Genomic DNA, 12,485 nt, shown 5'->3' with positions numbered 1-12,485 from the left:
TGCCTGTGTAACTTTATGTTACATGGTAACAAACTAGATCCCAGCCTTCATATAAAAGACCAAGATCCTGTTCATGTTTTCTGCATGTGTAAAGGAATTATACCTGGTTCGTTAGCTCAATAATTTAGGGATATAGCTGCAGAGCCAAAGATTGGAAATCCAATTTTCCACTGTGTGTCCCAGGAGAAGAGCTGGTCTCTGCAGCCTTGGGCAAGCTGTAGAGTCTCAGAGCACTGACAGAATAATGGTAAGCCACTTCTGTGTATTCTGTACCTGGAAAATTTACCATAAATCAGACTTGATGTGATAGCACACATAATTATATTGAGGACAACTGTACATTTTTTCCCCACCTCTGGCAAGCCCTTATTGGTTGAAAGGTTTGACTGAGCAGCTACGTGACTGATTTTGCAAATTACTTTTAAGAAAGTGGAGGGGTGGAAGCTCTTCAAATGCAGAATAGTTGCTTAAGGCAGAGGGACATTTCTGAGAAAGGGATATGTACTTTGTTGGAAACTTCTGCCTAAAGGTTGTAGCTGCATTCTGTTCCAGTGACGTTGTCATGTTTATTTGGGATACTGCAAGCGAAAGTCCAATAAGTCAGTCCAAAGTCAGACATCCGGGAGATACAAAACAGATGCCAAATTGCCAAAGCCAAAACACAAACTGTAGTCAGAAGTCAGAGTCCAAAGCCAAGGGTCAAGAGAGAAAGGTCTGAGATAAGCAGGAGCATGGATGCGAGCAAGAGAATTGACTTGTTGCTTCCACAGGCTTCCAAGCCTCTGGGTACAGATTAATATAGCAGCAACAGTCATCTAATTCCTAGAAAACACTCAATCCTGCTAAATCTCAGGACTGGTCAACCTGATGTTACTATGGGAAGCATTCATGCAAGCCTCCGACCTTCATGTTATGAGTCCCTGCCAAAGCTTTTCCCTCACTCTGGCTAGTGGGGGAGGAGAATCTGGTGGTGATTCAGTTGTCTGTGATTCTGATTGCCCAGCATTTTCCTCAGCTGTATGAGGTATGATATACCAGATGGGCGGGGTATAAATCAAATAAATAAATAAATAAATAAATAAATAAATAAATAAATAAATAAATAAATAAATAAATAAACCCCTCAGATTCCAGATCTTCTTTAGCTGAACTCATGACAGATGTGCACATACTCCTTGCAGGAGCAGCAGCTGCCAGCGGGTGGGGTAACCCCTCATTCTTCCCTTTCACTTAGAGGTAGAGCATTAGATCAAAGAGTTTCCTCAGCCAATCTTGGTTACGATAAGGTAACTAATATCCTATCTGGATTCTCACAATATACTGTGTTACTCATGCTAAGTCAATAAAGGGAGCTCTCAGGGCAGTGCCTGGAGTCTCCGCTGGTTCGGACATCTGCTTGTCAACTCCTTTGTATTTTATCTATGGCTAATTGCCTTACTTTGTTCCGTGATTACCCACATCTGGTGCCCAAACAGGGACAATCAAAAAGAGACCATCAAATAAAGACATCAAACAGGAACCTGACAGGCACCTTTGAAAGAGACATCAACATTGCCTGAGGCATAGGCAGTTCACCTCACCCAGCACGAGTTACATATGCATCTTTACATCCTTTTTAGGATCTCGGTGAGTATTTAGTTTTAAACACAATGGGAAACTCCCTTTCACCGCTTCAAAAACAACGTAAAAGAGACTTGATTTATTTGCTTCATAGAAAGGGTCACCATGACGTATCTGATTCAGCAGAGGATTTACTGAGGGAAATAAGTACTTTTTGTTCATGGTACCCAGAAGGAGGCAGCCTTAAACTGTCAGATTGGGATAAAATTGGAAATAAATTTCACAAGGACCCTGTGGCTCCACTTAAAGTCCTCCATACCTGGCATCTTTGCTGGGATGTGATTTCAAAGATCACAAACCCTTTGTTAGCTCAGTCTTTAGCTAATTTTCCAACAGGCCCTCAGATTTTGCCACCCTCTAGGCCACCTGATCTCCATGAAAATAGGAACAATCTCCCTTCCTATGCAGCTCCTGCTGCTTTTCTGACAACCCCTTCTTCCCTTTCTCCTTCCCTTTCTCCTCCCTCCCACCTTAGGCAACCTGGTGGCCCCTAGCTCCCTGGGTATTGCCATATTGATGCCAAACGTAGTGTGGATACCTGATCGGCATAGCCCACTGCTGCCCAGAACTCCTGAGTTCAAGCAATCCGCCAGCCTCAGCCTCCCGAGTAGCTGGATTACAGGCTTGCACCACCACGTCCACCTCCCTCCCTGAATCCCACTCGAAATTGTAAATGTTTTTCCTGTGGTAAGGAAGGGCAATTCAGTCAGGAATGTAGATCAACCCCCCCAAATAATAAATTCCCTTCTAAAAATGCCCACAGTGTCTAAAAGGTTATCACTGGGCCAATCAATGTTCCAATGCCAGGAAACTCCACATCAGGTGGTCTTCCAGCCCCAGGTCAAGTGAGGGGAACTCAGTGAATATTACCCTAGTTCAAGAAATCCAGCCTGCTACTGTTAAAAGTACCAGTCATGATTTGATCACAGCTGAAGAGGTTGACTATCACTTCCCTCTTGCTGTCTACAAAGTTAAAACAGCACATCATGGACCAATACCCAAAGATACTGTAGGTCTCATGGTCTCCCACTCTAGCATCCCTGCACGGTGTTTATTCGTTGTACCAGGCTTCATTGATGGGGAGTTTGAAGGACCTCTAATTATTCAAACCTGCTGTAATGTACCACAGGCAGGTGAATCTATCACTCAATTGTGGTTGCTTCCATTAACATAGAGGGGTCCTTCTACCAACCCTCATAGTGGAGGTTTTGCTTCTACTCGAGTTGCTGCCTTAACTACCATTGAGCACTCGCAGCCCCGACTCCCTCTTAAAATGGGATCGCTGGTCCTTCATGGCCTGATTGATATGAGAGCTGACATTAGCATTATTGCAAAGAAAGACTGGCCAGAAAGCTATCCCACCCAGCCAGTGCACGGCATTTCAGGAACTGGAGGCTATGAGCAAACCCAGAAAAGCCTTCAGTCCATTGTTCTGGAAAGTCTAGGTGATTCTCCTAGACAAATCACAATTACTCCTTTCCCATTGGTATAGCAGAATGGCTTTATATATCTAACACTCCTCCCCAAAATGTTTACTCTACTCTAAATGTGATTATAGACCTTGTAATCAAAGGACGCCATTGTGCCAAACAACTCACAGATTGGGATCTTCTGTGTTGTTACTTACCAATTTCCAACGCTAACCATGATCATTTAATGTCTACATCATTAACTTGTCAAAGTGCTTTTTCAGATGATTTTGGTGATACACATTTTAATCCTCCTAAAGACCCTCACTTAACTTTCATTCAGCAGGTACCCTTTTTGCTTTTCCTCTCTTTTCTCCCCTCCTTGATGCTCTAACTGTTTTTACCAATGGTGTGCCTACCAGGGGCATGTTTACCTTTCAGCAACCACCTGGAACCTGGAAAAGCCCTTTCACTTCTATTCAAATCTCTAGTCAACATGCAGAACTGGTGGCTGTCGTCCTTACCTTTCAAATGTTTCAGGATCAACCTTTAAATCTCATTGTGGATATTCAATATGTATTTAACCTCCTTACTCACCTGTCACATGCCTACCTTTCTACTTCTCTTTACTTCTCCTTACTTTCCCTGTTTCTGACTTTAAAAAACCTCCTTGCTGGCAGATCACAACCTTTTTTGCAACTCACATCTGATCTCATACTGGATTTCAAGATGTTATCTCAGATGGAAATCATTGTGCAGACTCTGCTCTTCATTCCTTGTGTCCCCTCTTTTCCAATCCTATTGACAGCCATTCCTTTTTTCACCAAAGTGCTAAACAACTCCATAAGCAATTTTCTATTCCACATTCTTTACTTTACTTTTATTGAATTTATACCCCGCCCCTCTAGACAAAGTCTACTCGGGATGGCTTACATGAGTGGTAAAACAGGATAAAATAACATACATAGAAAACCTAATAGCCAGTGTCTATATACATATCTACATTATCAAGATGGGAGTAGTTAAGAAACAGCAACAGAAATTAAGTTAATTGACTGGAGGGAAGGCCTGCCTAAAGAGCCAAGTTTTTAAATGGCTTTTAAAAACACCCAGTGAGGGAGCCAGATGGATTTCCATTGGGAGCGTATTCCACAGCCAAGGGGCCACCGCTGAGAAGGCCCTGTTTTTTGTTCTTTCCTTCCGGGCCTCTCTCGACTTAAGACCCCTCAGCCGTCCCTGCTGGCTTTGTCGAGTGATTCGGGTAGACCTGGGTGGGAGAAGGGATCTGCCAGGTATCGAGGTCCCAAAACGTTTAGGGCTTTATACATCATCATCAATACTTTGAAATCAATGCAGAAATGAATGGGCAACCAATGCAAAGCAGCCAGGGTGGGGGAGATATGCTGATATTTTCTCACCCCACTAAGAAGCCTGGCTGCCGCATTTTGCACCATTTGAAGTTTCTGAATCAATCTCAAAGGCAGCCCCATGTAGAGTGCATTACAATGGTCTAATCTCGAGATTACAAGCACGTGGACAAGAGTAGTGAGCCCCCCATCAAGATATGGTCGCAGCTGGGCAATCCGCTATAGATGAACATAGGTGGAATGGACCACGGACGCTACCTGGGTTTTCATGGTAAGTGCCAGGTCCAGATGTATCCTCAAGCTGCGAACCCCATTCTTTGCGGTGAGGATCATCCCCCCAAAAGAAAGGAAGTCACCCAGACCACTGACGGGAGGACCACCCACCCTCAAGACCTCTGTCTTATCCGGTTTCAGCCTCAACCCATTTGACTGCATCCATTCCAGTACAGTCTCCAGGCAGCGCTGAAGGGACAGAACGGCATCCACTGAAGTAGGTGAAAAGGAGATGTAGAGCTATGTGTCATCACCATACTGGCACGATGCTCCACATCCCCTGATGACCCCACCCAGCGGACTCATGTAGATGTTAAACAGCATTGGAGAGATGATGGACCACTGCGGCACTCCACAATTGAGGGTCCATGGGGTTGAGACATTCTTGCCAAGCTGTACTCTCTGGGAATGGTCCTCCAAGAAGGATCGGAGCCAGGCAAGTGCCAGGCCACCGATTCCTAGCTCAGAGAGCCTCCCCAGGAGGATACCGTGGTCGACAGTATCGAAGGTGGCTGAGATATCAAGGAGGACCAACAAGGACATAGTGCCCCCATCGACCTCCCTCAATAGGTCATCCAACAGCGCGACCAGTGCCGTTTCCTTACCATACTGCGGCCTGAAGCAGAACTAGACTAGTAGCTACTTTGTCTTTTGTTTCCTTTCCTTTTCATATTTTTGACAGTCTCTGCAACCTTTGGAGCACTCTGCTGGGAGAAACTCAGCCAAAATTCCCCACCCCACATTTACCAACGTTGCCAAACAAACTTCAGAAAATGAGCTAACACAGCAGACTGGTTCTGGTTTGTTCCCTCCTTGCTTTCCTTCCTTCTTTCTTTCCTTTCTTTCTTTTAAAGTCTGGGGTTTGTTTATTTGCTGTTGCCATTGTTTTTGTTTTTATTTTTTTCTCATTTTCTTTTTCCTAAGCTGCCATGTAGATTGCATGATGTTAGTACAAAAGAATATACTTCTCATTATAAATAAATTCATTCATAAATATGAGTATTGTATCTTGTTTTGTCCTCTGAGTAAAGTAACAACATCATTCTGGAGTGTTTGTTATATGATAGTCATTCTACTTCAGTAAGTCTCCTCTGCTTATCTTAAGAACCTAAGAACTACATTTCTAAACCCAACGTCAAACTTGGCCATTCTTCTATGTCCAGAATAGGCCAGCTAAGTACCTCTGACTACTAATATGCAGAGCATAAATGTAATCAGATTCATCCTTACTATAAGGCAAAGCCAGGGCAACCTCTAGGTAGCAAATATTAAAGCAGAAGAGATAGCCTTCCACCACTGCTGATCCTCCTCAGTCCCACAGACTTTCCCTCCTCTTGAAAAATGTCATTGCTATGTGTGCCTCACAGCCTGTCCTAGATCTATCCTAAACTAGCATTCTACCCTCTCAGTTGTGGTGAAATCCTGTTCTATTTCCAGTCATAAAGTAAGGGTCAATGTTGGCTTCTGTATATAAGAGAATGCCTTCTTCTCCTTTTACCTCAGATAGCAAAATATCTTGGATTAGCTCTGAAGGGGATGGCTTCCTATTCTTCTGTCTGCCTGCCTGCCTGCCTGCCTACCTACCTACGCACACTTTGGAATAAAGCAGCAAGACGCAGTGGAGGGGTAAACTAGATCTAACTCAATTTACTACAGTCTAGCATAGGGGACATTCCTCACTGTGGATCTCCGGACGGAGATGGGGTCACTGACAGACCACCTCTTCTATAGATTATGTGTGAGCCCCACCAGCCCAGATGCCTCCAGCTTGACACTGGCCAGCCCATCTTCCCTGAGTCCATGTTGACATTAATCTGTACAATAAGACAGTAAGAAATAGCACATCAAAATCTTTAAGATACTTCTACAGCTTTACAGTTACATTTACAGTTATGGGAATGTGGCTTGGTGATGGAGGAATAACTCATGCTACCTCATGTTGTGTCTTATGCTATTCTCCTGTATTCTGTTGTAAATCCTGAGGCAATAACATGGTGGATAAAAGGACAGACATGTTATATAATGGTCAGTAGATATGCAATAATAGGAAAGTAACAACTTCCTTTTAAAAATATAAATATCATAGTCATTTACTACTTTGAGGAGCTTTGGAGTTCTAAATATAACTAGTTACTTTTAAAAGTAACTCCAAAAACTCTGCTGTTTATTTACATGAAGGATGTATAACAAATTGCATAGTACACAACTGTTAAATACTGGGCATGGAATCAAATTCTCAGTCTTCCCCCCAACAGCACAAAGGATGTAACTGTTCATGTTTCCACACTGACTGTTTATCACAACAGAAAATAAGTGTGTGAGGGCTTCTCTCTGTTTGAAACATCACAGTAATTGTCCACATTCAGCTAATTATTGTTCTTACACATAATGCCACTGCTGGACAAAATTCTTGCTGATGGTGATTGCTGAAAGACATTTAGTGGTCAGTCGCCAGGACTGCTCCTGCAGCATCTCAGGCTTTTAAGATGGCCGTTTCTTTCCACCTCTTTTGATGACCTTTCCATGACATTCTGTGCCACTAACTGCATGCGGGAAGAGCAAGCCCAGCATCAGCCTCCTGTCCAAGCTGTCATTGTTACTTTCCTCATGCATGAGTACTTGGCTTGGCTGTTCTCCAAAACAATGAGAGAGGGAGGGAGAGCCCATTTTCTGCTGAAAACCAAATCACACACTGGACTTTCAAGATGCAGCCCACTCCTTTTCTTGCAAGGAAAGCACATGTTCGATTTTGACAAAATGCCCTTGGGAATGAATGATCCTCATTTGTTGTTAACCTGGAGCCTATGAAAAGTAGTGAGAGAAAGAAAAGAAAAATTTTTTAAAAAAAGGAAAGAAAGAAGGCAGGCAGGCTTGGTGGCCTTGATGATTAAAACTGCAGTTGGTGCTCTTTAAGTAATGGCACACAATCTGTTCTTCAGGATGGTATCATTCTCATATGCTTTGTTGCTATATTTCTTCTGCTGCAGTAGCAGCAGCAGAAGAAATGCTGATCATTTTACAACGGAAAAATTGAATTAACAATTGGAAAATTGGAGAAGGTAAGCACAGCCAGACACAGAAAACAAATCAAACTCTCTATGCAGCTGCCATGATGTATCATCACACATGCAGAAATGCACTCTATCTATCTATCTATCTATCTATCTATCTATCTATCTATCTATCTATCTATCTATCTATCTATCTATCTATCTATCTATCTATCTATCTATCTATCTATCTATCTATCTATCTATCTATCTATCTATCTATCTATCTATCTAACTGTACTTACTATACACTGGCCCCAAGTCTGATCCATGATTGAATAATACTACACTAACTAGTGTCTGAAAAACAATGCTCATCATCTGGAATTTAACCTCATCAGCTCTCCTTTCCGGGCCTCTTTTCTGCTACCCATTAGTACAGCAAGTTGCTTTATTCAATGGGAAATAAAACAGTCTATTTCTGTTGAAAAATAAAGGTGCAAGAAACTGCCCAGTCTGGTTGCTATCATCCTTTTGCCCTCCTCTTTACTGGTTTGGTGTCTCCCTTCTGCTGCATCTCTGTAACTACTAGGATACAAGATGCTGGATGACTGCAGAAATGATCAGACTTTGATAATTTACGTAAATTATATTGCAGCAAGAAATGCAAGGATGCTTCATTTCTAAGGTAAAGAGCATATTCTCCTTCTCTACTGGCATCAACTCAGTATCTTCCTCAATTCCTCTTTCTCATTCCCTGTCTGTAATTTTGCATTTTAACAACTTTAAACCTAGGAAATATGGATTTAACATCAGGGAATCTGTGGAGGGCACTGACATAAGAGTGCCTCCGGGTTCTTTGCTGCCCACAGTTACCCTAGAAATGAACACATATCCCAGATTTGGTCCATATTTACACAATTGTCAAAAGACAGGGTACATTCTGTGTACTGTCTTCACACAAGTGTAAATATGGACCAAGTTAAAAACATCTTTTTGTTTCTAGGGTGGCCACAAGGCACAGAAAAGCCATTAAAAGGGTAAAGCCATATCCCCCACAGATCCCTAACATTGTATCTTGGATTAATGAATCTGTTATTGCCCTATAAAGGCACAATAGGTTTCACCAATCACGACCATTTGTGCAAGAAGTTATCAGTATCATATAGTAGACTTCTGTGACTTCTATGAACCCTCTAATGGAAAGGGCAGTAGTGAAAGAAACAGTGCCAATTCAGATGGCTGAGCATAGTGAGGAACAGGGGATAGTTTTATGACTTATGGAGAAATAATGCTGTGGGACATTATTGCTGCATCAGAATGCATTAATAACTATTGTGCAGCAAAGCAAATCAGCATTCCACAAGGCAATTTTAAAACTGGGGACACCCCAAACAAAAATTTATAATTTTGAAACTGAACTTTGTATAAGCACCAGGTTTGACACAGAGAAAATAACCAGTCTGCTCTTGCTCCATGCCGCATTTGGGGACATTTGGGGAAATGGTTTTCAAATCATGATTTTTAAAAAAGTAACATCAATGGCAATGATCACGATAGCCTACTCTTCTGCTCAGTACCATTCACAAAGTGACACTACACAAGAGGGAAAAACCTCTCTTCTCTCTCTCATCATTTTAAGTCTTAAATTAATTTTTCTATTCACATATTATCAGTTATGCAACAGTGGCTGAAAACCGGTACAGAAAAAAAAGGTGAAACATAATGTGGATATTTACCAGTCACCAAGATTTTCTGATGACACATCTGACACTTTACTGAGAAACAATGAAAAGTCAAAGTCTTCAGTTCTTTGAACAGGTAAGGAGAGTAAATATTGTGATGAATACATGAAATATGGGTTTTTGTATATAGGAGATAAAGACTAAGTCCCAGGATGGGAAAGTATTATGCAATGGTACAATGAAACCTTCTTTACTCTTGCAAAACATGCTCTCTACTCTTTAAAAACAACACATGCCAGCTATACAAACAAGAAATGCAGTTTTGTTCACCCCTTAGGAAAATATCAGAATATGACATAATTCTTGTCATCAGCTAAAAAAGAAAATACACTTGAAACCACTTATTGTATTAGTTAGTACTGTTCTGTGTATGCTTGGAGAAGAATGTTTGAAGAAAATAAACACTACCCATTTTTGAGCAATATAATAATATCTTGAAGAATTCAGGACATGTCTTACAATGTTGAGACAACAGTAGTAGGTCAAATAAAAAATAGTAAATTCTTTGCTATTCAAGTTGACCAAAGCATAGATGTTGCTTATTTCACTGTTTTCCTTGTGATAGTGAGGTATTCGCAAGGCAACGAAATTGAAGAAAATATTTTGCTTTATCACCCTCTGTCAGAGTGCACAAGAGAGGATATATTTAATGGTAATGACTGTTATTTCAATGAAAAGGACATTAATTAGTCTAATTGCTGTGGGCTATGCACTGATGGGTTCAAGTCCACATCAGGTTTTTACTCCAGTCTTTGCAGTTGTATCATGAAGGTAGCCCTCAATATAAGCTGGAGTCACCACGGCATCTATGAGCAAAGCCTATTATCAAAGCACTCCCTGGCATGAGGAACAGGTCTTTTGGAAGACCATACTTACTTCTAAGTTACATGACTGTGATTGGCTTCAGGCTCTTGCATACTTATACCCTGTTTCCCCGAAAATAAGACATAACCTGAAAATAAGCCCTAGTATGATTTTTCAGGATGCTCATAATATAAGTCCTACCCCCCCAAAAAAAATAAGCCCCAGTTCAGTGAAACCATGCCCTCAACCACTGTGCAGCAACCAGAAGATGACACAACTGTATTTGAATAAATGTAGATGATTGTACATGAAAAAAACATCCTGGAAATAAGCCCTAATGTGTTTTTTGGAACAGAAATTAATATATGACCCTGTCATATTTTCGGGAAAACATGGTATCAGATATTTTTCTACAAACAAACAATCTAAATTTCGCACTTTAGAATAGTTTGATAACAATATTTGAAGTTTCAGACAAAATTGGATCTATGATTAAAATTTTAGATTTTTGGAGACCATGTTTTGAAAAAGGCCAACCAGAGGTATTTGAAACTTTACATTTTCTATGTGATAACCAGCCACAACTATCCCAGGAAGTGAGCAAGAAGATACCTGATCATTTCAAAATGCTAAAATATTCTTTCGAGAAGGACTTTTCTAACTTGGGGAAGAGAACAACTGGATTGCAAATCCCTTTGAAGAAAGTACTTTCAAACTCTCCCAAATTATTAATCAAGGAAAAGAGAAGTTGACTGAACTAATGTTACTTTAAAAGTTGAATTACAGGGGAAAAAATGGTTATTAACTTTTGGGCAGACATCAACAGAGAATGTGAACAGCTTTCCGACAAGGTGTTTAAGTGCTGTTACCATTTACAAATAAGAGCTGGTGGAGAGGGCTTTCTCTTCTTTATAAAAAAATAAATAAATATTGCAATAAGCTGAATGCAGAACCAGATTGAAGACTGTATTTTACAGCAGTTGAACCTGATTTCAAAAAACTATATGCATCAAAACACACTTACTATTTGCTGTGTATAAAATATTTGTTGTGTGCTTATAAATATTATTTCAAAACATATTAACATTTTATCATTAATAAATTAAGTAACAATTCCAATATATTAATGCATTTTAGATTTATAAGTAATCTGTGATTATTTCCTTGATTTGATTGTATCTTTTGAGTTTTGAATGTAAATGTATATGCATGTTCTGTTCACCTTTTCTATTGCTTTTAAATCCCATTATTTGGCTACTTATATCTACAACATATAAATTTGAAATAACAGCATCCATATTAATTACAAACATTTTGTTAAAATGAAGGGTAGAATCTATGGAAATGGGCTGCCAAGGGGTACACAAGTGAAAAAAGGTTGGGAACCACTGCTGTAGATGATCTTGGCTGCTGCCATTGATGTTGTGAACATTCAGGCTGCCCTTTGCTATGGAAAGCTTGGCATCCTTTTTCCTACTAGCAACAAGCTATTTCCTGGAATTTTGCACCAGTGGTTGATAAGCACAACATTCCACATTCATAAACTGAATGGTTTTTGAAGAACTGAATAGTTCTACAGACAAGATTGAAATGGTGTATGCAAAAGTTCCTAACAATTTCCACTTCCTTGTGGTTTCCAGATGCCATTGACTACAAATCCCGTTTCCACTAACTACTAGCCTTGCTGGCTAGAACTGTTTAGAGTTGTAGTCCAAAAACATCTGGAGGACATCAAGTTATTTATATGTTTAGGCTCTCTACTGCTTTTATTTGTCCTTGAAGACATAATCCTAAAAGCCAATCTAGCTGCCTATGTATTACTGTGATACCATCCCAATCATTACTTTGACCCATCATAAAATTAATATGTGAAAGAGAAAGTAGATGCTTCCACCAAGTAAAACAGGATGAAGAAAGGTGCACATTTGCAGAGAACAGGTTTTACAATCCTATTGTTTAGTATCCTATGGTAGGATCATTGGGTCTGTAAGGACTGGTGTGTCCTTTGTAAATTCCATTGATTCTTACATGGTAAGGTAAACTGCAACTAGAGCAGGTTGATTTGAATCAATGGAACTTATGGAGGTCTTGACTCACCAAACTCCCACTGATTCAATGGGCCTCTACTAATGCAACTTACTAAACTAAGCAACACAATTTCAGCCACTATTAGGTGGATATCTTCCTCTGACTTATGAAGATTCTATAGCTTTCTTGACTGTAGTGCCTTGGCTGTGGAATGCCCTCTTCTTAGAGGCTTAATTGGTACTAATTGGG

General features: G+C 40.4%; 1 protein-coding gene across 2 annotated transcripts in view; it reads right to left on the bottom strand.

The window, feature by feature from the left end:
- The window catches only part of LOC140704951 (uncharacterized), a 91,025-nt gene that overhangs the window by 26,256 nt on the left and 52,284 nt on the right, over positions 1-12,485 (bottom strand). Inside the window, exon 3 of one of the 2 annotated variants that reach the window (XR_013545533.1) lies at positions 3,399-7,471. The exons of the other annotated variant lie outside the window; for it this stretch is intronic. The gene's annotated coding sequence lies outside the window, so the exon portion shown is untranslated. Of the gene's footprint in view, positions 1-3,398; positions 7,472-12,485 lie in introns of those variants that run through there. 2 annotated transcript variants of the gene reach the window in all.

The sequence above is a fragment of the Pogona vitticeps genome, chromosome 5 (assembly GCF_051106095.1).
Source record: "Pogona vitticeps strain Pit_001003342236 chromosome 5, PviZW2.1, whole genome shotgun sequence".
Classification (NCBI taxonomy): domain Eukaryota; kingdom Metazoa; phylum Chordata; class Lepidosauria; order Squamata; family Agamidae; genus Pogona; species Pogona vitticeps.
This window is presented reverse-complemented; position numbering and strand designations above follow the sequence as displayed.